The sequence below is a fragment of the Bombus fervidus genome, chromosome 13 (genome assembly GCF_041682495.2).
Source record: "Bombus fervidus isolate BK054 chromosome 13, iyBomFerv1, whole genome shotgun sequence".
Lineage (NCBI taxonomy): Eukaryota > Metazoa > Arthropoda > Insecta > Hymenoptera > Apidae > Bombus > Bombus fervidus.
Genome location: NC_091529.1, coordinates 8,208,179 through 8,235,284, shown reverse-complemented (window position 1 = coordinate 8,235,284; position 27,106 = coordinate 8,208,179). Strand labels below are relative to the sequence as shown.

The window sequence follows — 27,106 nt, the reverse complement described above, 5'->3', positions numbered from 1 at the left end:
TAGTTAGCCGTAAAAAGACTGTACAATTATAGAGCTCTCAGTTATGAAGCTAAAAGCCTTCGACTATAGAATTATGAGAAGATGTGCAACTGGCAGGTGTAAATTTTCATTGCATTTCGATGCTGTAAAGCGTAGAGGATTTCGTTATTCTTTTTAAATGAAACTTATTTTTGATCTTTTTTTTTTTTTTACTTTTTTATTCATACAAATTTTTAATGAAAATATTTATACGTCTAATTTTTTTAGTAAAATATTCAATTGTTACTATTTAGTATTATTTCTACAACGTTCTTTACTTTTCTTCTTACTGGAATATTTAAGAATTTTATTTTCATTAAAATGTTCGTCAATCAATTACTCCTTTTGTTTACGTTAAAAAGAAAAGAAAATTAGAATACCTAAAAATGATTGTGTTCTCGCTGACGTTTTTCACGCTGACACATTAACATAAAAGATAAGAAGGAAGATACACCATTTTTATTACAACACTTGGGAACTGATATTTTTCTCTTAGAAGATTTATTAACACAACAAATTACAATTATCATTGGCCTCGATCAACGTCGCGGCGATTATTATAGATAAAAAAAATTAAATTAACGCCATACGAAGATTGACGTAGTTAATAGCACTTCCGGATTGATTCAAGGCCGTGTAATCAATTACGCTTTCATTACGCTTCTTCGCTACCTTCGTCGATTTACGTCACGCATTTACACGTAATATCAACTTGGCAAACTCAAACTCGTAATATCTTCTTCGCGAAACTAAAACTCGCGTTCTTAAACACTCGTATAATACCATCGGAGCCAACGACAAAAAAAAAAAAAAAAAAAAAAGAAAAAAAGAAAAAAGAATAGTTGCCAATGGCAGCTTTTATCATTATGTGGAACAGGAAGTGAAAGTGCTTTTACACTGTTACGTTTCACTAAATCCACTAGGCACCTGAGCCTGTATGTTTAATTCGCATTACGAAACAATTGATTGGCCTTCGAACGTTTACTCGAATGATTAATACAGATATTTTGCAATATTTTTTACATAGTACTTTAATACACGGTGGCATGAAAAAGTTTCTGCCTATATACATTTGTCATTTGATGTTCGCAGACTGATGTATAAGAGAATTTTAAATAATACCGAGTAGCAGATAAGTAAAAGAAAATAATATAAGACGTAAATATTGTTATAAAGTTGTATAATGTATTATTTAAAAATTTTTTTAAAATATCGCTTTTGGGTTGTAAAGTGAAAAATGTATCTGTCTGGAAACTTTTGCACGTCACTGTATTGTGTGCATTGGACACAAAAATATTTGTGTAAATACTTCTACCAATATGATAAAAAAACTACCAGTGCAAAAATTACTAAAATTCAAAGTGCACCAATTCCGAACTTCGCTTTGTACAGTTGTTGCAAAAGATAATTGCAAAATACTTCTACTAAAATGGAAAAAAAGTACTAAAATTCATAGTGCATCAATTCCGAGCTTCTCTTTGTACAGTGGCTGCAAAAAATATTTGCAAAAATCGCTCTACCAACATTGCAAAAATATTACCAATATAAAAATTACTAAAATTCATAGTGCACCAATTCCGAACTTCCCTTTGTACAGTGGCTGCAAAAAATATTTGCAAAAATCCCTCTACCAACGTTGCAAAAATATTACCAATATAAAAATTACTAAAGTTCATAGTGCACCAATTCCAAACTTCCCTTGTACAGTGGCTGCAAAAAATGTTTGCAAAAATCCCTCTACCAACATTGCAAAAATATTACCAATATAAAAATTACTAAAATTCATAGTGCACCAATTCCGAACTTCCCTTTGTACAGTGGCTGCAAAAAATATTTGCAAAAATCCCTCTACCAACATTGCAAAAATATTACCAATATAAAAACTACTAAAGTTCATAGTGCACCAATTCCAAACTTCCCTTGTACAGTGGCTGCAAAAAATGTTTGCAAAAATCCCTCTACCAACATTGCAAAAATATTACCAATATAAAAATTACTAAAATTCATAGTGCACCAATTCCGAACTTCCCTTTGTACAGAGGCTGCAAAAAATATTTGCAAAAATCCCTCTACCAACATTGCAAAAATATTACCAATATAAAAATTACTAAAATTCATAGTGCACCAATTCCAAACTTCCCTTGTACAGTTGCTGCAAAAAATAATTGCAAAAATCCCTCTACCAACGTTGCAAAAATATTACCAATATAAAAACTACTAAAGTTCATAGTGCACCAATTCCAAACTTCCCTTGTACAGTGGCTGCAAAAAATAATTGCAAAAATCCCTCTACCAACATTGCAAAAATATTACCAATATAAAAACTACTAAAATTCATAGTGCACCAATTCCGAACTTCCCTTGTACAGTTGCTGCAAAAAATAATTGCAAAATACTTCTACCAATATGGTAAAAAGTTACCAATACGAAAATTACTAAAATTCCTAATCTATCAATTTTATGCATTTCTTTGATCCGTCGCTATATATCTATAATTTCATCAAAGAGAAGAATAAAATGAAAACACGCTCGCCTGATCTGAACAATCTCGATCGCTTCTCAGAAACAATGTTAATAGTAACAAAAGCATTACGCTTCGTTCTAAAAAGTTAATGTAACATGAATTTCGTTTTCCAATAGCCGCTGGATAGAAAGAGCGGCCTACAAAGGGTCCAGTAAACAAATGTATTATGCATAAACACGAAGCTCTACTTCGTTGCAATTCCTTCTTTCAACGTTAACCGTGTTTTCTATATGTTTTTTTCCCTTCATCTTTTCCCCGTTTCTCTCTTTTTTTTCACCTCTTCTTCTTCCTCTTTTTCTTTCACCTTTTCACGGATTACACACACAAGAGTCGATCATATTATCGGCTGAAGAGATTGTCGGCTAAAGAAAGTCGAGAATTCCCAGACGGCGATTAGTATCGTTCGCATGATGCGAATCGGATCCACGAACGATCATTGTTGACCAGCAGCGTGGCTGCCTCTCTATTTTCATATGAAAAGAGAATAAGGGAAGAGAACCGTGGCTGGAGCGACGGCTAAAATTGTCGAAAGTTGACTTCGCGCCAACTTTACGGAATATCTCGACGTTGCTGGGAAAACCTCTTCGTGGAACGATGCTCCAGCTATTGGAAAATTTGAACAAAATTCGAGAATATTTAGTATCCTTTTTTCATATATATATATACATATACATCCATATCTATGGTTTCAGACTATTTCGTTAGTCCTTTTTCTTTCGTTTGATAACTTTTAATTAAACTTTTGTTCGTAAAAAAAATTGGTAGGAAGCCGGAGATAGCGGAAAATTTTAATCAAAAGGCGAAGTTGTACTTTTAGGATCTTTTTCAGGATAATTGATGCTTTCATGTGCGTTATTCTAGAATTATTCTAGAGTTATTTCAGCGTTCACGATTCATTCTACGGCAAATAGTTTATCGTGTTTCAGTTGATAACTGCAGACGAAAAATAAAATTGAACCAATAAGATAGCCATTCGCGTGGCAAACTAATCTTCTACTAGATACACTTCTACGTTTATTAATATCTAATTATTAATATTATTATTAATATACGCTAGCAACAAATACCTTGTAATTTCCATGTATCTACGTTCTCGCTTGCTGATCCGGTTCTAATCTAGTAATTTAAAGAATCTAAGAATGAAAAGCGTGCCAAGCAACGAAATGATCCCAAAAGGTGTGACAATCGCAGTCTCATTATATTAAAAAATTACTAAGTTGCCAACCCAATACCATCGCGTACCGCTCCTTGAAAACGACTCACTGTCGTACGCAATAAAATCATCGAATTTCCCCTTTATTCGTAGTTCCATGATCGCGACACATCTTGTCGAAAATAAGTAGCTAGATAAAAGTATTCGAAATACTTTCGCGCGTTAGTACGTCGTTGACGAATGGCGAATCGGTGAAAGGCAGAGTCGATGGCGTTGTATCGCTGAGAAACCGAGGATTTATTAATCGCGATGGGCGTTTCGCCGGCGAGAGTTTCATTGGGAAAACACGGGCGACCGTAGGAAGCCCGGAAATTGCGTACCATTATTGTCATTAAAGTTTTCTACGTTTGTGTAACTTTCACCGTGGGCACGTGACGTCGGAACAAACACGAGGCTTGAAACCGAGACGCGAGCGTGCCACTTGCGCGTTAGCGATAGATTCTTGTCCAAACACGCACGCGTACGCCAAAAAAAGAAAAGAATATCGACGTTCTAAATTTTATTGTGCCCGTTGAAAGCATCAGCCGAATCTTCTTCGAGTGTTTGCGCAACCTCAAAAATTAGCCAACGCGTCTCAGCTACCGTGCTACGATAGCTACGAAACGTTTCAGTTGTACGCTGGAAATTGCGGCTCTTTTGTCCTCGTCGCCTTAGTTTACGCCTCGGTTTAGATCATGTTTCACAAATGTTTTTCTAAGAAGAAAAAAAGAGAAACATGGTGGCTCAAAATTAATTCGAGCCGATTCTCAGCACCTTGTTCGACCTTTTTTTGCAATTGAGAAACTTCTCGAATGATTTGTCAAATTTCGAATACTTTGTTGATCATTCTCAGAAGGCATTTGAAATCTCAAATATTTTGCGACCAGGTAATTTTGAGCCACGCGCGTATTTAAAGTTAACAATTCTACGCACCATTCTACCGATCCATTTGTTGCCAAAATTAATTTGAGTCTGCTTTGATTCTCGTACAATTGAATAAACACCCGCAACTGCAAATATGTTGCTATAAAGGAATTTCAAACGACACATTGAAAAAATCCAATCGCTCAAACAAATTGCAATCGATCTCGCGTGATTCGATCGGCATTGTTGAAACGAGACTGGCGTCTGTCGTTCAGTGGGGCGTTAATTGCGGAAAGAAGTTGGCGTGAATATCTCCGTGGGGGATTTCATTCATCGGTTCGTTCGTTTCTTTTCCCTTCTTTCTCTTTTTTCTTTCTTTTTTTCTTTTTTTTTCTTTTTTTGAATGAGACCGACGTTCTGAGAAGCGCGTCGAGAGGAATCGTCTGAAACCGCGTTCGATTTATCCCCTCGATACCTTCAGCCTCTTCTCGCGTGCTGCGATATTGCATTCATTCGACGAGTGGCTACACCCTCGTATACCCCGCCATACCACCAGTTTCTCAATTATCACGGCCGAACAGACGACGACACGGTCGTTGCGAATGCGCCTTGAAGCTCGTTTCACAGCTCGCGTATCACGACCTCGATTTCATTACACCCGAACGAACCAACTTCCTCGTTTCTGTCTTCTTCGTGTGGAAAAAGAGCCTTTTTTCTGGAAACGAAAGTGACATCTTCTAAGAGACGCAACATTTCGAAAAATTATAATTTTTTATGTAAGAAATTGTTGATTCTTGAAGTAGTGTTGGAAATATAATAACATTGAAGATTGGAAGTAATGATGAATTTTGGAATAATTTGAATTATTCCATTATTTTTGGATATGAAGATTTTTTAAATAGCAATCGTTTTTAGGGTACAGCAATTTTTGAAAAATAATAATTTTTAATGTAAGAAATTGTTGATTCTTGAAGTAGTGTTGGAAATATAATAACATTGAAGGTTGGAAGTAATGATGAATTTTGGAATAATTTGAATTATTCCATTATTTTTGGATATGAAGATTTTTTAAATAGCAATCGTTTTTAGGGTACAGCAATTTTTGAAAAATAATAATTTTTGATGTAAGTTGTTGATTTTTGAAGTAGTGTTGGAAATATAATAACATTGAAGATTGGAAGTAATGATGAATTTCAGAATAATTTAAATTATTTTATTATTTTGGTATACGAGGGTTTTCAAAATAGCAATCGTTTTTAGGGTACAGCAATTTTCGAAAAATAATAATTTTTAATGTAAGAAGCTGTTGATTTTTGAAGTAGTGTTGGAAATATAATAACATTGAAGATTGGAAGTAATGATGAATTTCAGAATAATTTAAATTATTTTATTATTTTGGTATACGAGGATTTTCAAAATAGCAATCGTTTTTAGGGTACAGCAATTTTTGAAAAATAATAATTTTTAATGTAAGAAATTGTTGATTCTTGAAGTAGTGTTGGAAATATAATAACATTGAAGATTGGAAGTAATGATGAATTTTAGAATAATTTGAATTATTCCATTATTTTTGGATACGAGAATTTTTTAAATAGCAATCGTTTCTACGATACAACAATTTTTGAAAAATAATCGTTTCTAGTACACAAGAGTGTTGGAGTGATCATTTTCACAATACGAACAGTTTCGATGAATAATAATTTTTAAGATACAAAAATTTATGAAAAATGATCATTTTTAACACACAACACTCTTCGAAGATTAATGATTTTTCTGGATAACAAACACTTCTGGCAATTATTATAATATATACTTGAAATTAGAATAGTCTATAGACCATAGACTGCAGAGTATATAGTGTGTGAATGAAAGCATAGATAAAGGAAGACGAACAAAGACTGTGAGAGGTAAACGTAGAAGATAAGAGAAAGATGTATGGAAAGTCAGAATAATGAACGACGAAGAAAAATAAACAGATAATATTATAATCCTTATGTACTTTATTACATATACAAAATTAAACATTATACATAGAAAATAAAATTGATTCAAATACCTTAACCTCAAATATCTCGTTCTTTCGAAATATAATTTTTAACGCGTGTTACTTACATTTGACAAAATTTTCCGCGTTCATTTGTACAAAACTTAACGCAATTAAAAAATTCCAACAACTCGAAGAATTATGTGACATCGTGAGTCGTATCTATGTAACGCGTATACTTCGTGAAATCGTCAAAAATAGCAACAAGCAACACGTACGTTCAAACGTGCAAAGTACTCAACGTGTAAAATGTTTGAGATAAAAAAAAATTTTTGTCATAAAAATTCCGTTATTTATAACGTCGATGCGAATTATTTTCTTAAAAGCTTGAAGTCTGCTACAGCGGCATATTAATCTCTTGCTTGTTAGGTTGAAATTTTGAGATTTCGTGGAAAGATTGCCTAAGTGGATTTATTAAGGGAATATTCAACCGCGAGATTTTTCCAACGTCGAAATACAACGAAGTATCGCGGGCCTAGCACGGTCGAGAAATTAAATTAACTCGGTTTCTTGAACACGCTCAATGAGATCAATTAAGGGGAGGCTGTTTTATTCGCTGAAATTGCTACAGAGACACTGTGTTTGATTTTGAGGCGGCGCCACCAGTTGGATCGAGATTACTCCACTTTCAACTATGCGTTACACTAATCATCGTCATTGATCGTATATAACGTAGACAGTATCCTTGTAACAGGATTAATTTAAACATCGAGTTCACTTATATCCTATGAAAATCCATTAACTCGAATCATTATACAATCGTACGATCGATTAGAAAAATGTTATTTGTAAATTAGAATGTACCTAACACCGGTCTTAGCAAATTGTTTCAACATTTAATTGAAAATTCAACATTCGTCGTTGTTTCTTTCCTTCGTCTAACTTTACGTAGTTTTTATATTGATTCTTATATTAACAAAAATTGAGAAATTCATCGATCGGATAATATTGGGTTGGCAACTAAGTGATTGCGGATTTTGCCATTAGGTAGTATTGGCAAAATCCGCAATCACTTAGCTGCCAACCCAATAGAAGATTTTACGTAAAGTTAGACGAACGATTTGAAATTAAATTTGGAAACCGGTGGTTTGATCGAGTCTGGTAGTAACGAGAATGATAAAAATACAAGGGAAGATAATTATAAAAAAGGAAATAGCGTAAATTTCGTAGTAGATTGTTATCGTTTTTAAACAAACGTATATTTTCTTAACACAGTTGGCTGCGTTTGACGAGTATACTCGTCATCGTCTATTCTTTGCCGCGCGTCTTAGGCACAACAGCTGTTTCATCTTCTCAAAGAGGTCGCAATGGCTAACTGGTTAAACGAATAAAACAGAGAATATAATATTTTCGAAATACATACTTTATATATTTCATCGTGATAGAAAAATGATAGAAAGAAGAAAGTTGTCAGGCGATCGATGAAAACGTAGAAATTTGGTGTTTTATTTAAAAAAAGGGAAAAGGAAGAAAGTAAAATGTCGCGTTAAGCATCGAATGATAAATAGAGAGTGTCTTGTGTCGATGTTTTATAGCCGTTCTCGTGTACAGATCGAAAGGATAGAATCGAGTTCCTTTTTCTGCTGCGATCCATTAACCTCCACGAATGCAAATGATCGGCGAGCAAAGGCCAAGCTCTCTCGCTATTCCAGACATTCTAATCCGAGGCGAAAGTCGACTCTGTTGAGGTCTGCGACACGGATTGACTTTATCATGTGTGACTTTGTCCTTTTTTCTTTTTTTTCTTCTTCTTTTTTAAATCGTCACTGCCTTCAATTTGTATAATTACCTATAACGACGCAAGAAAAAGATAATTTCCAACAATTAGAATGAGCAGTCGCTCTTGTTCTATTTATCGATAATGATCGGCAAGGCACAAAGTTCATAAGGAAAGGAAGAAATTCGTGAAATTGTTGTTTGGCTCGCAAGTAAAAATTTGAGCAAGAAGAAATTCCCATCAAGATGTTCGTAATTACAAAATTCATCAAGAATTTCAATAAGAAGCAACATTAAAAGAAATTCGTGAAAATCATTCTTTGAGACGCAAGTAAAAATTTGAGCAAGGAAAAATTCCCATCAAGATAATCGCAATTACAAAATTCATCAAGAATAATCAACGAGGGACAAGATTAAAAGAAATTCGTGAAAATTATTGTTGAGACGCAAGTAAATATTTGAGCAAGGGAAAATTTCCATCAAGATATTCGTATTATAAAATTCATCAAGAATAATCAATCAATAAGGAGCAACATTAAAAGAAATTCATGAAAATCGTTGTTTGAGACGCAAGTAACAATTTGAGCAAGAGGAAATTCCCATCAAGATGTTCGTAATTACAAAATTCATCAAGAATTTCAATAAGGAGCAACATTAAAAGAAATTCGTGAAAATCATTCTTTGAGACGCAAGTAAAAATTTGAGCAAGGAAAAATTCCCATCAAGATAATCGAAATTATAAAATTCATCAAGAATAATAAACGAGGAACAAGATTAAAAGAAATTCGTGAAAATTATTGTTTGAGATGCAGCTTTAAAAAATGAGCAAGAAGAAATTCCCATCAAGATAATCGAAATTATAAAATTCATCAAGAATAATAAACGAGGAACAAGATTAAAAGAAATTCGTGAAAATCATTGTTTGAGACGCAAGTAAAAATTTGAGCAAGGGAAAATTCCCATCAAGATAATCGTAATTATAAAATTCATCAAGAATAATAAACGAGGAACAAGATTAAAAGAAATTCGTGAAAATCATTGTTTGAGACGCAAGTAAATATTTGAGCAAGGGAAAATTTCCATCAAGATATTCGTATTATAAAATTCATCAAGAATAATCAATCAATAAGGAGCAACATTAAAAGAAATTCATGAAAATCATTGTTTGAGACGCAAGTAAAAATTTGAGCAAGAAGAAATTCCCATCAAGATGTTCGTAATTACAAAATTCATCAAGAATTTCAATAAGAAGCAACATTAAAAGAAATTCGTGAAAATCATTCTTTGAGACGCAAGTAAAAATTTGAGCAAGGAAAAATTCCCATCAAGATAATCGAAATTATAAAATTTATCAAGAATAATAAACGAGGAACAAGATTAAAAGAAATTCGTGAAAATCATTGTTTGAGACGCAAGTAAAAATTTGAGCAAGAAGAAATTCCCATCAAGATAATCGAAATTATAAAATTTATCAAGAATAATAATATTCGAGAAACAAGATTAAAAGAAATTCGTGAAAATCATTGTTTGAGACGCAAGTAAACATTTGAGCAAGGGAAAATTCCCATCAAGATAATCGTAATTATAAAATTCATCAAGAATAATAAACGAGGAACAAGATTAAAAGAAATTCGTGAAAATCATTGTTTGAGACGCAAGTAAATATTTGAGCAAGAGGAAATTCCTATTAGAACATCGATAATATTAAAATATGAATAATATTCATGAAAATACTTGTTCAACACACGTGAGTCAATAATTTCCATCTGGTCGTTAATCTTATTTTATTCGTCGATAATAACCGACGAAGGATAAGAAAGATATATGTAATTTCGTGAAATTATTATGTACTTAGATGTTGCGTAGCAAAGTGAATGAAAATAAATTCCTACTAAAATATTTGCTTGCGCTGCTTCCAAGCTTCATAACTCGAGCTTAATAAAGACTCTGTAAATTCAAACGAAAGTCCTTGGAAACATTTTGCTTTGAAACTTTCGTGCTTCTGAAGTAACTCAAAATTAGGATCCATGGAAAATAAGTACGTGCTCGTATACTCGAAACTTTAGACCTTGGCATTATAATGTGTCCTTGCTATTCTACAATTGCTCAGAAAACTCTTTGTACGCGTTCTAGGAACGACATCATACATATTAATTTGAATAAAATACATTGTACATTGCGTCCTGAAACAGCACATATTTCCTTTTCTTTTTCTTTTATATTCTACATTGTAATAAATCACAATGTTTACTTGTGGACTCGACTACGTATAAATTGTTCTGGACAATTTTAATTATTTTAATTGCACCGACCGTAGATGTAATTTATTTTCAATAGAAACAGAAAAACGCATTGTGACATAGGAAATTCACAAATAAAGATGTCGATATATTTGTAACAGTTAACAGGTTAAATCTATGTTACAGAAGGAAATATAGAAAGGAAACTTTCTGTAAGATAATGAATCGCATTTACGACTTACCGCTTACGTATTTATAGCTCGTTGCACCATGAAGAAGCAATAAAACGAGTCTTGGCCATCGTACACGAATTAACATAATATAACACGTCGATTCTTTAACGCTAGAAATTTTTTATCATTTTATTTGAATTAAAATAGCCTGTAGCAAAGTGTATAACATTGTAATATTGGGTTGGCAATTAAGTCATAGCGGATTTTGTCATTAGGTGGTATTATAATTTATTTATAATTCTCTATGAGAATTGATTGTAAATAGTCTACCAAATAAAAAAAAAAAAAGAAAAAAAAAGAAAATTAGGTGGTATTGACAAAATCCGCAATCACTTAGTTGCCAACCCAATACGATCTAAAACAGAGCGCACGAGGCTTTCGTACAAAAAAGAAGCGTCAATGTGCAACATGTGTGGCACATATTTTAGAAGAACGCGAAGATGGTCTTCCAAGATCCATAAAGGACTTTGATCGTAACAAAAATAATAGAAAACAGATAATAATAGCCTGTGCACTTTTCTAGATAGAAGAAACAAACTTCTACTTAAATTTGTTTAATTATAAAAATCATAAAAATACCAATTTCCATGAAAATACTTGGTCTAATAAAAAGAAAAGAAAAACAACAATATAGAAAAAGTCTTCGACACATGAAAATTAGCAAAAACGTATAACAGAAATAAAGAAACAAATCCAACTCCGAGATGTGTTAAATAAAAGAAATAAAAATAAATAAAAAGCAGCCTCCTCGCAAAAGCGAGGAAATTTAGCTGTAAAATGTACGAAATAAAAATGAAGCTAGAGATAGTCGTTTCAAGTGAGAAAGCGGTCATAACAAATCAAGAAAATAAAAATCAACGAAAGATTACCTTTTTCCGAAAGAATGAAAATTTATCTGCGAAATGTACGACACGTAGCAAAATAAAGAATAATCGTCTTGCAAATGAGAACAACTCCGAACAATTCTGAAACACGCAAAATTAAGAAGAAAGAAAGAAAAAAGAAATGTAAAAAGGAAGGAAAAATTAGTGTTTCCATGGAATGTGCGAAAAATTAGGAAGAAAAAAAGAAAGAAGGAAGGAAAAATTAGTGTTTCCATGGAATGTACGAAAAATTAGGAGGAAAAAAGAAAAAAGGAAGGAAAAATTAGTGTTTCCATGGAATGTACGAAAAATTAGGAGGAAAAAAGAAAAAAGAAACGAAAAATTAGGAAGAAAAAAGAAAAAAGGAAGGAAAAATTAGTGTTCCCATGGAATGTACGAAAAATTAGGAAGAAAAAAGAAAAAAGGTAGGAAAAATTAGTGTTCCCATGGAATGTACGAAAAATTAGGAAGAAAAAGAAAAAAGGTAGGAAAAATTAGTGTTCCCATGGAATGTACGAAAAATTAGGAAGAAAAAAAAGAGAAAAGGAAGGAAAAATTAGTGTTTCCATGGAATGTACGAAAAATTAGGAAGAAAAAAAGAAAAAAGAAATGAAAAATCAGTGTTTCCATGAAATGTACGAAAAATTTCGCGATCGACAGTATTATGCGAGTTACGATAATGCATCCTCGTGGTAATCCACACGCGTGACCCTCGATCTTGCTGCCAGCCTCTCGTGCAGTTCGCAAAACGCTCGTTGGCATTTCTTTTGCCACGGCGGACCGTCTCCGCCTGGTACGAGCTAATCAGAACTAGTTACGTAAAGACACGCGGAGACGGCCGCCGACATGCTTGATTTTCCACTCGCGATCCGACACGAGTAAACTTTGTAACGAATCGGCCTTTGGGCACATTCTGCAACGCTGATGGAAACTCGCCTTAACAGTACGTGGTCTACATATGTTTAGCGAAAACTTGTCAACCTCGAGGAACCTTCTAAGTGTTACAAACTATCGTTCCTTATGTATTCTACGTACATTGAAAACATTTCTCACTTGTATTAAATGTATTTCAATTATTGCTGACATTAGACCTGCGAGAAATATTCTATAGAATATTTTCATAGAATTACAACGGTTCATTTTCACGAAGCTTTTTGCGATCTACGTGTGTTCAGCTAAAACTCGTTAAGCTTGGAAACCTGCAAATTAGGGTTCTTCGTGTATCGTACATGGCACTATCGGAAATATCTTGTGGAAATTTTATAAAATTACAGGGGTTTTTTTTTCTTTTTTTTCTTTGATGAATTGTTACCATCTACATGCGTTTACCCGAAGCTTGTCAACCTTGGACACCTGCAAATTATTGTTCCTTATGTACTGTACGTAGAACTATGAGAAATGTTTTATGGAAATAATTTTGATTTTGTAAAAAAGATTTTGTAAAATTATAGTGGTTCATTTTGATGAATGTTTCACGATATATATATATATATATATATGTTCACCTAAAGTTTGCTATCCTAGGAAACGTCCAAACTATTTGTTACTCGCACATCGTAGTACGCGTGTACTTTGAAAACGTTTCCTATTTCTATTAAATACATCTCTGTCGTTGTTCGTATCGGAGCTCGTATCAGAGATGTGTTCTAGAAATCTTATAAAGTTATGACGCTGTTCAATTCGATGAACCCTCCAGGAATTTTTCAAAATATAAATACCAATTTCCTACAGTCGATTTTCATCAATTTCCTAGCAAGCTTCCCGAATCGTTGCGTCTCATCGCCACTAAAATATCGAACAATTCCTTCTACATCCACCGACGTTCTCGCGATCGCGCGTATAAAACGCTTCAGTTGCTACAAAACAAATAGACAGATTGTAAGAAAAAAAAAAAAAAAATACGAAGAGACTTGGTATTTCGTGGCTGGAGAATGACGGCTGTCACAGAGGCACTAAACGGAAGTTGGCGCGTGATACGGGGAAAATGCGATCGCGGATAAGAGCAAAACGTTCGGCATTTCCATGCGCGGACAGGTATACGGCGACACGTCGCTTGTTTCCCATTTGCTTTCGCCGGTCGGAACTTTCACTCATTGTTAAAGCTGCTTCACGCTCGAATTCACCGCGTGGACATCTCGTTCGATCTCGATTCAACGGCTGTTACCGACAATCGTGCGTGGAAAAGAGCGTTTCGCAAGAGGAGCCGAGGGTACATCGATCATTTCCACGCCGGTAAGCACCGGCTACGAATTTACCGGAATCTCGTCTCGGTGTACAAGGTGGTACCGTTATTATAATGAAATGAGTTATTCGATTAGTTGGCCGCTTTGATGAACTTGGCGCACGCACCGAGCAACTGCGACCGAGCGCAATTCGATTACGATGCAATCGGGACGCATAGGTCTTTCGATGGTTTTACGAGAGCTGCGTCACAGCGAAGCTACGCGATACTGTGAATTTAACTGCGTGTTGCATGGGAATTGAGAATTTCGCGAAACGGTTGCAATTACGATGATTTATTACGATGTATTATTTGTTTCTGCCTATTTCGCTCGTGTTATTCGTCGCGCAACTTCTATCTGTACGTTTGTAAGGCAGAGATAAGATCCCGTTTGATTTTGATAAATAAAGAAATAAATAAATTTGTATCGATCAGCGATAAAATCCGAGATAGAAATCGAGACGCGCTAAATTTTCGAACGACGGAATTGCGGAATCGTTGGACGCCGAATGTAAAAGCATTAGAATCGCGAGTCGGCAAATTTTGGAATCGCTACGCCCTGGAATAGCATCCGTGATGGAGAAGAGCGTTGGGTTCGGCGATATTGGAATTGCCGCGCGTCGGATAAGAAACGCCGGTAATTGCAACGCGTGGAATTGGAGATACCGGAATCGCGGTACGCCGAATTTGTATGTATGGCATTGCAACGTGGCGAATTATAAAACGTTGGAATTGCAACACGCCGAGGTGGAGTATATCCGAATTACGAAATGCATGATGTGTTGGAATTGCGATGCATCGAAACGGAGAACAATGAGATCGATTAAAGCGGATTGAGGTTATAACGTTTATCGAAATTGCAACGCAGAAAGTACGATTCCTTGGAATTGCTAGATGCAACAGTATCGGAAAGTACTACGATGGCGAATGTAGTCTTGAAATTGCAGCATACCGAGATTAAGAATCGTTTTGAAATTGTTTCGATCCAGGCTGACGAAATTCCGACGTACAGAATTCTCAGATACGGAAATCACGATGTTTAGAATCCAACTATAAATACGTCTGAAGCGATCGCGTTGCCCGGGACTCGAACGTAGTGGACTGGGTTCGCGAGAAGATCGACGCTTCTTCCGCAACTTCGATTCTCGTCTCGTGTGGACATCGAACGCTCCCAATAGCGGCGATTAGTCATAGATTCGTGCATTCCACGCATGTGTGCCCAGTAAAAGGAAGAAGAAAAAATGACAGAGGTGCACGACTAGAGTCGGGTAGAGCAGCGGGGCACGGTGAGACTCACGTCACGTCGCGGCGTCGTGTCCATCGAGGTGGGGTGCAGCCGTTCGACGGTTTCGCGGCGAACATCCGAGCGAGTCGCGGCGAGTGAGCGAGCGAACCAACCAGTCAACCTGAAACCGCGAACAGCCGCGACAGCGTGTGCCTCGTCGTTGCTCCGTGCGCTCTCGATGGCGCCAGGCCTCGCAACTTTAAAATAAACATCGCGATTCCGTCGCGGGCGTCGGCGAGTATACGGCGCGCGGATCTTGAATCGAGTTTTGCCGCGCGAATATCTGTCACACGGTTGAAATACGGCCACGCGTGCGTGCAACTAGTTCACGATATCTTTTAATTATACGGCTCTAGATGTAGGATAAGTGGTTTAACCGGGTGGATTGATAAGAAGGATTTTTACTGTGAACAACGGTGCTTCGAGTTGTGAAAACAGGAATATTGATTAGTGAGAGTTGAAACGTTCGAGAAGTTAGTGTAACGGGGATTGCCGCGCATGGAATCTGTCGACTTTGCGATTGCCGTGGAAAGGTGCTGCAATTGTGTCGGAATGCTCGTTGCAATTGCATCGCGGGGAAATCGAGCGACACGGCAATTACTCTCGTTGGAATCGCGGCGCTACAATTCCATCTAGAAGGAATTGCCTGCCGTTGAAGTCAATTGCAAGGGAATTGGCAGACGTTGAATTACAAAGCAACTGTCAACGTTCCGACCGACCCATCTTTCAAACAATTCCATTTCGTTGATCTTTCCGTGCCACGGAATTACGGTGCCAAGTGTGTTCCAACGTATCAATCTCGACAACGCAGCAAAATCCAGAGAATTGCCAGCAACCTTGCGCTCGACCTCAAACTGAAGCAGCCTCTCGAATGCGCGACTCGAGCTCGGCTTAAGGCTCGAGTCAAGGAAATCGCATCGTGACCGAAATGCCGGGCTAAAATCCGAGCCAAAAGAACCGACAACCTCAAGGCAAAACGGTCGGTTCTCGCAAGTTTGCGCGGAGGTGCCGACCGTTGAATCGGATGGAAAGCGAGTCGAGTGGAGTTGCGATAAAACGTTGTAAGATCGGGAAAGGGGCAACTATGGCGGCCAGTCGGTGAAATCGAAGATGCAGCGAAAGCACGATCGGTCGAAGTTCAAAGTATAGCGGCGTCTATTGAGCGTTTTGCTCTCGCGTTACGCCCGTGGAAAGTCAAACGGACGGAGAGAAAAGGAACGAGCGAGGGAAGGAGAAGGTGAGAAGGGAAGGACGTGGTGTGTACGCCGACAGACTTTCACGTCGACTCTGTTTCTTCTGGATCGCGTTACGAAAATCGCGATCCGTTGGCCGAGTATCGCTGGAAAAACTCGATCACAGCTATATCGGAGATCGGCGTGTCGCGTACCTTGTGTCACGATGCGAATTGAAAGTAGAATAAATCGCGACAAGTAGAGACGATTTGGTTCTCGGATTTGAATCGGCTGCATCGTCCGTTCGTTCGTCTTTCCCATAATCACGTAATGTATCTCGCGAAGAATTTGCTCGGTTCGTGCGAGCAAATACGGCTGGTCGGGTGCAGAACATTTTTTCAGTGAAATCGTCGCGTGGTTTTTGGCGATCGTTAACGCAGGTTGTGAACTCTGCAGTGGACACTCGATGGAATATAAACGTTGACAGCTGAGATATACAAGCGATAACGATAAATAACAAGGATACAAGTAACAACCGAAGTACGAGATGAAATATGGAAGAAAGTACGAGTCAAAGTTGAAGTTGGTCGGAAAGAACGTGAAACGGAAGATCGTGTTTTTTTATTCGACGAGATTCTTTAAAGATAAAAGCTTAGGCCAAAGTCGGGTGATATTCTGCTTCTACCAAAGCCGGCCTTCTCAATAAGAGAGAAAGAGAGAGAGTGGAAAGATTAAGTAGCAAGTTTTAAACAGTTCGAAGTTGGTCGAATTATCGGTCCTCGAACCGACGTCGCTTCCTAGTGAACTTCGCCAGTCTCCTGCCTCTAATCGAATCTTCCGCGGCAACGACGGATAAATCGATTACCAATTAATACTCGGAGCTCTCTTGGGAAAGAGAAGAAGAAGATAAAAAAGCAAAATTAATTTTGCGATGGGGCAAAATTCGCAGACCCAAAAACCAGTTTAGTTTGCAACTAAATAATAACTAGATTTCTTAAAGTTGCGAGAATTTGGTTAATTGCGCAGAACCACCAAGTAAGAAGACAAAAAATCAATTATAGGAGCTGGATTTCTTGGAATTGCGACACATGACGGAGTGGAATTCGCTGGAAACGCAGCGAATAAAATTGCGCCGCGTTAGAATCGCTGCACGTAGAATCGAGATGCGCTGGAATTGTCGCGCGTAGAATCGAATCGCGTTGCAATTGTGAATACAAGAAGAAGATTCGACTACGGTGGAATCGCGACGCGCTGAAATCACCGCACGCGGAATTGGTCGAAATTGCCACTCTAAGAATCGACTCGCGCCGAAATTGCGGAACATAGATAGAAACGATCGTTGCGTCGGAGTTACCACGCACAGAAATTGTTCAAGCGGGAATTGCGGCATACCGAGCTCGGAATTGCTGGAATTGCCACGCCCGAGATTATAATTTTACGCGTGCAGAATTCGGTTGTTTGGAAATTCCGACGTACGAAATTCAGTTTTGCGAGAATGTTGGAATTGTCGAATGTATTAATTACATTCGAATAAAAAAAAAATATATATCGAACGACGAAAAAATATCGAAGACTGTGGTGGAAGGTGGAAACAGAAAATAAACGGCTATACGATAAGAAGTCGATAATACGATGATCGATGGAGGAAAATTGGGCGCAGCACGCGTTTATTGGTTCTGACGGCCATAACTACGCGATAATGACGCGCATTATATTCGCGATTCGTGCGTCATAAGGTTTCGACTGTCGGCCACGACGGTGACATCAATTTAGAGACTGTCCGACGCGGCTAAATCTAATTATTTAACAAGCCGCTGGCCGTAATGCGCCTCGAACGCGTACGCGAAATTGTGTGGAAGAAGGCGACCGCTGTGACGAACGTCGTTTCTCTTCTTCGCCTTCGTTCTTCTCACGACTATCGACAGTTTAGTGCAGTGTATCGTTAGTACGCCGTGGTGTTTCACAGTTTTATGCTGCCTTTGTGTTTGCAAACGCATCGTTTGAAGATACCAGGTATATCCAGAGTTTCTTGGAAGGAAAGCGTGGAAATGTCTGGCGACTTTTACAAATCTTTGGCGATCTTTCGGCTACTTGGCCCATTTTTTTTTCTTTTTTTTTTTTTTATTAATTTTCCCGGAAACGTTACGAGGTGCAAAGTAAAAGCACCACGCGTTGGCAAACAAGACAAGTGAAATTAAAATATCGCGTGATTTATTGAATTTCGAAGAGAATCACAACGACGCTACTGGTCGATTTAAATCGATCAAATCAGAATTTCGGCAAATTTAAAGAGCCCCGTGTGTCCCGTAAGTTTCCACGTGTGAGACTGTGAGTTTTAGTGACGCTTTTAATCGATTTTAATCGTGATTTCTGGTAATACTTTTAATCGATTTCAATTGCAATTTCACATAATTTTCCACGAGTTTCGTACGACGTATAGAACTCGTTTAAACCTTACGATTTGGCTATTTTTTTCCTCCATTTGTTCTTGAAACCATAAAATTGTCGTAGCCTTGATGTGTCTCGGCTGATCCGCTTCACCTCGCAACCCGATAATTGATCGAGCAAATTAAAAACTTGGGCAAATATCGTTAGAAATTCAGATTACAGTCAGGTGCTAAATACAGCGATGAATACAGCATGCTCGAATTATAAATACAATCACATCGACTCACGACCAAATATATCCGAATTCTTTTACAATCGTTTTCAAAATTCTTCTCGCTGTTCTGAAACCTTTGGTTCGACCAGATACATTTTTAGAGCCATAAATCGAATGGATTTCTCAGATTTCCATATTATCTTATTACTATTAATTTACCGATATTAAATTGTATCTTTTGCTCGAATGTTAATTTATTCTCGTCTTTTAAACAAAAGAATAAAGTACGTAACGTAAATAAAGCTATCGAAAGTTTCGAGATCAGATTATCTTGCGACTATTTTTCTAGAAGAATGATAAGCGTATCTGGATTAAGAGTATAGTCAGAAGTATCTTGTGTATTAGAACAAAGAGTTGGAGGGTGGACTCGATTGGAAATATCGGATACTACATTGAAATATTAATAAAGCTTACGCAAATGAACGCGATCGATCAACAAGATTCAGTTGCATATCAGAATCGACGCTCGAAGGTCTCACAGCTGGATGATTCTTTTGTCTTCCACCTCTCTTACCTCTTCTTGCTCACCTGTGTCGTTTCACGTGGATTTTGCAGACAGGCACGAATGGAACACAACGCCTTTTTCGTTATTACGCAAACGTCAGTTTGACATTTCGCTTGGTCATCGTTTAATTGCATCGCGACACGACAGAAAATAAACTATTTTCGTATTGAATTCGTTTCACTGGAAAATACAGATATTCGAGTTCAGTAAAAGATTCAGATTCAGAAAGATACAAATTCTCGAATTTGTGTGGTTCGTAAAAAAAGAAAAATATTGGGCTCTTCCATGTTTAATTTAATATTTATTTATTTTTCATTGTTGATATAATGTCATACAATTTATTGGAAATTTAAAGGCGAAAAACTGCATAAAACGAACGTTATACGAAAAGCTACCCAGGTTTCGTGTCTTTAACATCAAACTCACGAGGCCTGGTGAAACGACCAGTTTCAGAATTTAATTTAACATTGTACGTTCGTTGTCATTTCTTTCGTTCGTTTAATTTTCATACGGATTCTTCTATTATTTAACTAATCAATTTCTCAATTTTTCTTGATGTAAGAATTTACGTGAAGTCAGACGAACGAAATAACAACGAATGAAGAATTTGAAATTAAATTTTCAGATTGGTCGTTTGACCATGTCTGCTAATTACTTTCATGAAAATACCAACTTGCATAAATATCCGCGATCGCATGATCACACGTTCGTGCGATTTTCTTACTGCGACTTTAGATTCCGAAAAATTATACCCTAGAAGTTACTAGAAATATGAATGTAATATCTGAAAGAGGTTAAGGGAATCTTTATCCTCTCTTTATAAGATCATTTTTGAATATATTATAAGTCATTTTATTACTTTTTCTTTTTATGATATAAATCACTCGAAGAGAAACTATAACATCATACAGGTTTCAAGGATCTTTGAATTCTAGAACTAATAAATCTTACGAATCTGGGAAAAATGAAAGTATATAGTTAATAAGTAGGAATATAGTTAATCGATAAGAAAGTGGCGTGAATCATGTGAAAATTGCCTCGCTTAACTTATACGATGCTTCAGAGAAATTGCGCGAGGTTAGAATTTTATTTTACGAAAAAAGAGTATCATATGTACCTAACCTAATATGTATACGTTAGGATCCGACAAGAAGCAACCTAACCTCGTAAGAGAATCTCGTACTTAAATGAAAATTCGTGGACAAGAACGTATCCTCGCGTGATATGAAAATCACGCTTTCTAATTAACTTTAATGCAGTTATAAAAATGCTGGCTGCGCGATCAATGGAAATGGCGATCCGTTAGGTTAGGAAATCTCGTTCCAATAGTCGTATCACGTACGAAATTTATTTTTGTTTCTTTCTTTCTTTCTTCCTTTTGCTTCTCTTTTCTTTTTTTTTTTTTTTTTTTCCTGAAGAGATAGGAATAGCAGAAACGTATTTTTCTTTTCACGGTGGTCTCGAGTTATGTATAACGTTTATGTGGAATTAGTCACGCGAAAACTGACTGTGAAACGTAGAAACGCAAGAAAGAGTGTCGAACTTGTTCTTCCCAGTCGGGTTAATAGAAGTTCCGTGCGTTTCACACTTGATAATCCATTCCTCGTTCCTGTTTTTCAACCGACCGTTGTATTTTAGGATTAGAAAGCGACCGGACATTTTTTTCCATTAACCTTAATCAATCGTCGCGAATGAATTCCTGTTCTCCTGGTTCTTCGTTGCTCGCTTTTTAATTGAAGATAAATATCTCGATGCTAATTAGTTGATCTACTACACAACTACTGTGAATCTGGTAATCTACAAATACTTAAAAAATTGGAAATTTGAATGCTCAAAAACCCACATATATGACGCGCGAGAACGTATAAAATATTCAAAGTGCTGCAGCATTCTTTGATATGACATCATCTGTGTAATATTTGTATCATAATGATATAATATTATTATATTAGGTTTAAAGATTGAAAGTTGTAGAATTCTCCAATTATGGATCCTACAGTTTCAAATTTTACGATTCTCCGTTTCGGAGTTTCCCATTGCCTACGGAACTCTCGACTTGGGAGTGTTCGTTTCCAAAGATCCCAACTACAGAGTTCCCTGTTTCGCAATTGTTGAATTCAGAATTCTCAATTTCAGGATTCTCGATCATGAAGTTGCGAGTTCTTGATTTTCAAATTCTCGGTATTAAAACCTTGCCGTTTTAGAGTGGCAAACTGGAATCCCAATATTAGAGTTCCGACGTTAAAAAATTTTCTACTTCGAAGTTCTCAATTTCAGAGTTCTCCCAATTTTTTGAGTTCCGAGTTCTAGAGTTCTCTGGTTTAAAGTTCCGAGTTCTAGAGTTCCAAGTTCCAGAGTTCCAAGTTCTAGAGTTCCAAGTTCTAGAGTTCCAAGTTCTAGAGTTCCAAGTTCTAGAGTTCCAAGTTCTAGAGTTCCGAGTTCTAGAGTTCCGAGTTCTAGAGTTCTCTGGTTTAGAGTCCCGAGTTCCATGTTTTGGAGTTCCGAGTTCTAGAGTTCTCGATGGTAGAGTTCCAGGCTTTCGAATTCAACATCGAAGGTACCAATTTTAGAATTCTCCATTTCAAAGTTCCTAATTGTAGAGTTCCCGATTCGAGAATTCCTGTTTCAGAGTTCTCGGTTCCGCCATTTTAGAATATTCAATTTAATTCATTATCGCTTACATATTATTAATATTTAATGAATGAAATAAATCTTCAGTGAAACTCTGTTTCGTTAATTGCACTCACGAATTTATGTTTATGGAGGTGTGAGAAACGCATGGTTGAAACGAAAAATATCTCTGTTTGTTAAATTCGAGGAACGAAGCTTTTGATTAATTGTCACGTAAAACATGAATGGTATACGTGGCAGACTCGTTGAAATCTTGAGGCTACCATCTGTTCTACATTCATTGACCTGTTTCCTTTGCGATACAAAGCTGGCCGTACTGTTGTCAAATTGCATCGAGTCGAATTGCAAAACAGTTTCCCTGGATGATGTAACTCGTTCAATGTCATATGAATCAGGTCAAAAAATCGTAAAACTCGCGATTATAGTCTTGCGAAGGTAGCAGCTGTCTGGCCTCGAAATCTCGGCAATCCTGGAATTCTGAACATGATTTAATTTTAGAGTTCCAAATTGTAATGCCGCTGATCGTAGAAAAATCTTGGTTCTAAAATTCTCGGTTTTTAAATCCCAAATTGAAGGACACTTATATAATTATTTAAATCTCGGTTGTCGAGTTCCATATCTGGAGTTTACAACTTGCATGATTCTCGAGTTTTTAGAATTCTTAGTTCTCAAACATCCTCACTTTACAGCGCTTAGTTTCAGAACGTTTAAACTCAAAGTTTCAAATTTTCGAGTTTTCGTTTAGAATGTTCCTAGTTACAGAGTTCTCGGTCTTACGCTTCTCGATGTTAAAACTTTCCAATTTTAAATTATCGGATTACAAACATCTTAATTTCAGAGTTGAGAGTTCAAAGACTTTCCACTTGGAAGTCCCAATTCCACAGTTGCAAATCGTAGAATTCTCGACATCGAAGCTACCAGTTAAAAAACTCTCTATTTCACAATTTCCAGTTGTAGAACTCGCAATTTCGGAATTACCATTTCCAAATTTCTCACTTCCGACATATTTCTGTCCTGAACTTTCAGCGCCTCTTTCCTCGATTTTTGCAATTTCTAAATGTTCCACCTAGATCACCAACTTTTCTACTCTCGTGCTCAAATTCCCTGCAGTACATTAAACGCGTGTATTTTTGTCAATATCGTTGACCGGTCGCCTGTCTATCATCTATACAGAACAAACAACAGGCTATAGTATGAACAATAACAACGACGACAACGAGGAAGCGTTATCGATAACCGAATGCGATAACTATGTTAACAGGCGGTCTACACACGCATTGAACACGTGGCGAGTAAACGAAGCGAGCGTAGCAGTATAGATAGCATTTCTGGTACCGTTAACGCGCACTCCGGGTACAGTTCCGTTCATGAGATAGGTGTCGATGCGTCCAGATTCGTGTCAACCATGTCTTTCCACGATGAAATTCGCTCGACAGGCTAGCTACTAGTGGCTAACCAACGCAACGATCGATGACGTAGTGAAAGTTGACAATCCTTCGTCGATTCTGTCCATTCTGTCGATTCCATTTCTGTTCGCTTGACAATACACAAACCTAGCGTCAGTCTGATTCATTTGCGATTATATGGACACTCTCCTTTTTCCTTTTGCATATATCCGTGTCGAAATTTATGCGAAAAATTCAGATATCGCAACTTTGAATTTACGTATTATGTATATTATGTCCATTTACGTGGAATCGCAATAGGAAATTTCGTATAGGATTTTGATCGTTGATTGGAATTGAGTGACATAGAATGATGGAGTTGTGTTAAAATTATCGTACAAAGAGTCGTACTGCACTGTAATTGCGATACATAGGATCGGCTTGCAGTGGAATTGCGGAGAACGCAATTGCCCTGCGTTGGAATCGACGAGCGCGGAATTAGATTGCGTTGGAAATGCGAGAAACGCGATTCGACCACGGTGGAGTTATCGTGCGCGAAATTGCCTTGCGTTGAAATTCCTGCATAAAGAATTGCACTGCGTTGCAATTGTTGCATAAAGAATTGGGTTTTCTTAGAATTGCCGCGCACATAATTCAACAAAGTTAGGATTTCGGTGCTTAGAACTTAACGTAGTTGGAATTGCGCTATAATTTGCCCGTGTTTACTGCGTATAGAATCGAATTGTGTCGGAATTGCGGTACGTAGAATTTAGTCGCGAAAGTAGAATTACGAAGCTTTTCCTATCTTCGTTGCCTACACTCGGATCAAACGAAACGAATAATTATTTATCTTGCCGAATTAATATCGGGATACTCGTTATGATCTCGAGAAAATGGAATATTTTATCGCAGCCTGCCGTTTTCGATCAACGTATTATTAGCGATAAGATAACGTATTAACTTACGTTTGAAAGCGATGAAGTAAAGTAATATTTTAATTAATGAAAGGGGATTCGCTACGATCTTGATTAATTTTCTGGAAGGTTCCACCGAGGAGGATTTTAAGCTGCAGCAGTTTCAACCGGATTAACCGTAGTAGATTTATCGCCGATAAGGATTAGAGTACGCTCGAGATAGCTTATTTGTTGGTACGTCGAACAATTGCTTTAGATAATTAGCTAGCTTTGTCATTGCAAAATATTCAACTGAAAACGATATAACGGTGATCAAAGTACCAAATGCTAATGTCTCGTTTATTAACAAATACGTACGATTAAACTTCTAATAAATTCATTTTAAGGTAATCGTAAAATATTTGTCGCTAGATGGAGAATTCGAACAGCAACTAAATATAAATCGATAGCATTTGTAGCTGCTGATCTTGAATTATTTTTAATTATCGCGTAGCACCACTTATCATCGATATTTTATTTACGTCGTCGAAATTTATAATTCCAAGTGCGAATTTTATCAAGTCGATACTCGTCCAATCGAATGTTACAAAGAGCAGATTAAACTCGATTTAAGTTTTCGGCTAGGACTTTGGAAACTTTACCGAATTCAAGTTCAACTTGCACTAGATGTAAACCTTCGAATCAGACGTTAAAAGATCGAGCTGAGACTTTGCTTTGCCGCCAGTTAACTCTTGCATTGTTCTCTTAAATTAAACGTCAGAAAGTTAGCGAGTCAAATATTACGAATATCAGGCTTACAGGAGTTTCAAGTTACCTAGGTCAAGGTTTAAATAAATTGTACAGAAAAATGTTGCAGTTTGGTTCGAATTAGGTGTACGTATGTTGCAATTTAAATGTTACAAAGCTTGGAATTCTGCAAATGGAGATTTTATGTAAATTATTGAAACGTTGGAAGGATGAAGGCGAATCTCAGAGAAAGATGACGCACCATTTGTGAAAAAGGCGATACAATGGCCAAGAAATTACGCATACGACTGTGCAGCGAGCATCGATGACGCGATCTGCTCGGTTTTCCTTGAGAACAGCCTCGGACACAATGCAACAATCGGGACCGTTGCTTTCGTTTTAAACGTTGTTGCTCACGATCGTTTATCCCCTATGCTTCCTGCTGCTCCGATTTTCTCGTGGGAATCTTAACGAAACCCAAACTTTAATCGCCTTTTTTTATTTCTTTTTTTTTTTTAGTGAAAAGTCAATCTTTTTAGAAATTAATTTTTGAACGATGCACCTTCGTTTTAATGAAAAATGTAATTGTTCGAGATACGTGGTATGAAGAGACGAGTGAAAAATTTAAATGATAAAATTAGATTAATTCTTCTGTGCTGCAGTGAAATGACGCAGAGATCAGAAGAAATCCACGTAGGAAATAATTATTCCTCTGTCGTCGAGATTTCTTGCATTCCTCCTATCAGACACGAAAAACAAACAGATCGAAAAATATATTTCCAACTTTTTATAAAAAATAGGTGTTGTAATATTGTTCTAACTTCTGCACAGAGGAAGCAGTACTTTAAATATAAAAATATTCCTATATAAAATATTCTAAAAGAAATATAAGTATAAACACTTTCTTTCCTTTTCTAGCAAGAAGCTTTGCAATCTGAAATATGAAACAAACGAAATATGAACACAGCGATGTGTGCTATGGTAGATAGTGAAAAGCAAATAAGATTAACGATTGTTTTACAACCGAGTTCCTTTTTGTAAGCGGCAGGCTAAAAAGTAAGCTATTGTTACTATAAAAATAAATTGTTCTTACTAAATATTCCCATATAGAATCTTCTAATATTTTTATAAAATTTATAGCACTATAGTTTACAATTTCTCTCTCGCCACGTCACTGAATAATTAACACTTTACAAGCCGATAGCCGATTAATCGGTTTTTTGTCGTCGACGCTTACCGACCGATAGTCTATTAATCGGCTTTCTATCTCCGACGCTTACTGACCGATAGCCTATTAATCGGCTTTTTGTCATCGACAATCTTCCTCATTATTTAAGCAGTAATTTATTTAGTACTGAAATACCTTGCTCGTTTGCATCAGTTACGTTGCTTTATAAACTCCCACAGTTTCATATCGATTTGAAAAACTTTAAGTTCGCGATGAACGAAAAGAATGGTATTGGAGAGTCTAAACCGAAACAGAGCCGGCGCCAGGGAGAATCTGCGCCTGAGCTGCCGGTCGGACGTGCGTATGCTGTTGTAAAGTGTTGAGAGAACCTGCGCGATATTAAAATATTTCATTTCAACAGGAGAAGTTGCGTTGCTACATCCTATCGAGTGACTTGATAAACGTAGAGGGGAGAATTGAAAGAAAGCCACGTTGCTATTATAAAAAAGAGACTGGACTTTAAAAAGACTTAAAAAATAGGAAAGAATGATATCAGGTAGGAAAGGCTAACCGCAAGGTAAATAACGAGCGGTGGGATTTCAAAGCGTGCAGTCATTTCAGAGCCGAGTTGCAGAAGCGTTTAAACAAATGAGTCGATGACTCACTCGGACTTTCGCAAGGCATCGTTGTTGGAAAACTGATGGAAAAGACAAGTTTAGCCTGACGGCGACGTGAAAACTGTA

At 36.8% G+C, this 27,106-nt stretch overlaps 1 protein-coding gene across 5 annotated transcripts in view; it reads left to right on the top strand.

The window, feature by feature from the left end:
* Siz (Brefeldin-resistant Arf-GEF family protein schizo) overlaps positions 1-27,106 on the top strand; it is a 153,043-nt gene that overhangs the window by 70,629 nt on the left and 55,308 nt on the right. Inside the window, exon 1 of one of the 5 annotated variants that reach the window (XM_072015091.1) lies at positions 14,919-18,385. The exons of the other annotated variants lie outside the window; for them this stretch is intronic. The gene's annotated coding sequence lies outside the window, so the exon portion shown is untranslated. Of the gene's footprint in view, positions 1-14,918; positions 18,386-27,106 lie in introns of those variants that run through there. 5 annotated transcript variants of the gene reach the window in all.